Source organism: Homarus americanus, unplaced genomic scaffold, assembly GCF_018991925.1.
Source record: "Homarus americanus isolate GMGI-L3 unplaced genomic scaffold, GMGI_Hamer_2.0 scaffold18884, whole genome shotgun sequence".
Lineage (NCBI taxonomy): Eukaryota > Metazoa > Arthropoda > Malacostraca > Decapoda > Nephropidae > Homarus > Homarus americanus.
In genome coordinates, this window is record NW_024741393.1 from 357,501 (window position 1) to 359,192 (window position 1,692).

The following is a 1,692-nucleotide window of genomic DNA, read 5'->3' on the forward strand; positions in this document are numbered from 1 at the left end:
TGGTGTGTAGCCCCTCTACCAGTACACATAGCTAAATATAACACACCCACCACACCATCTTTCCCTCCCCCATACACCGTTCAATACTAATACCATTCTCAGGAACACTTACGTGATATATTAATGTCTACTACTGAGGGAAAAAATAAATCAAGGAGATGAAAGTTTCCCCTGAAGAATTGAGAGACTTTGATGTTAAGAATACAACAGGGATTTAAGAGGGTTTCTGAGGCGGGTCCTTTTAAATTCAGTATAATAGGGCATGAGGGCATGAGGGCATGAGGGCTGAGGCATAGAGGCCATAGACCCTCTCACCTGTTAAAAAGGGTCGCGGATCTTTGCTTCAGGAGGAGTCGTGAAGCAGAGAGGCAAAAGGGATTGTTTACCTCTTGCGTGTGTGTGTGTGGGGCTTAGTGGCGTCCTTTCCACACGATGAGAGAGGACTAGACCTAGAGCTAGAGCCAGAGTTAGAGCCAGAGTTAGAGCTAGAGTTAGAGCCAGAGTTAGAGCCAGAGTTAGAGCTAGATCTAGGACTGACACCGTACTCGTTTCCTTTCCTTACTACCCCTGCTCCTCCTCCTCCTCCCCTTCCCTTCTTCTTCCTTCATACCCTACTCCTTATTCCCATCCAATCCCCCTCCCCATTCATCCCCCCTTCCTCCCCCTCCATCTTTCCCCCCCTTCCCCCCCCTTCCCTCTCATCTCTCAGTTATCTCCCTCCTCAGCCAACATCTTCTCAGCTTCCTCGTAAACTTCACTAACTCCCCTAATCATCATCAGCGTTTGCCTCACCTTGTCTTTCTTACTTCTCACTTTCACTCTCCTCACTTTCCTCTCTCACTCTCAGGATTATACATAGACGTATCTCTTTCCTTTGATGGCGTTTCTAACTGTTGGCGTCATCTTTTGTTTTGGTAAGGTGGGTCAGATGGGCACCAGTCCTAATGTCTCAATGTAATCTAAATGTTTTTCTTAAATTCCCACAAAATTCCCACAAATTCACACATTTCTATACCTCTTATATGCTTATTTTCTCCCACAAAATTCCCACAAAACCTTGCATTTCTACACCTGAATAAAAGTCAATTTCTCCCACCAAACTATTTCCTGTCGGTAATTTCGTTTCTACACTGGTATAGTCGGCCATCAATCACCACTTACCGTCAACATGTCAGTGCAGTTTAATCAATCACACAGACGATTTACGCCCAGGCAGAGTCAACTAATAACCCCCCTTCATTTATTCCTGCTGTTGCTCTCCCTCTTGGCCTCTAATGACCTAAATTGCCTCAGTGACCTCCCGTGACCTCCCGTGATCTCATGTGACTTGCATAAATTGATTTTGTGAATATTCCTAATGGTAAGGGGATTGATGAGTGTTTGACCTGTGATGACCTCTGTTGTTTGACCTGTGATGACCTCTGTTGTTTTACCTGTGATGAATTCTGTTGTTTAACCTCTATTGACCCTGAACTTTGACCCCCTTGTTAACCTCTGACCCTTGACCTCTGCAGCAGTAACAACACCGCCTCTGACAATATCGTAGACGTGGGCCATTAAGTCATGATGAAACAGGTGTTGCGTCCCGGCAATTATCGGGCGGCCTGAGTGTTGGTCCTCGGCCCCAGTAATGTAATAACAAAGTCAACACCGCAACCACAAGGCCGCCACCAGTGTCAATATGGCCGCTGA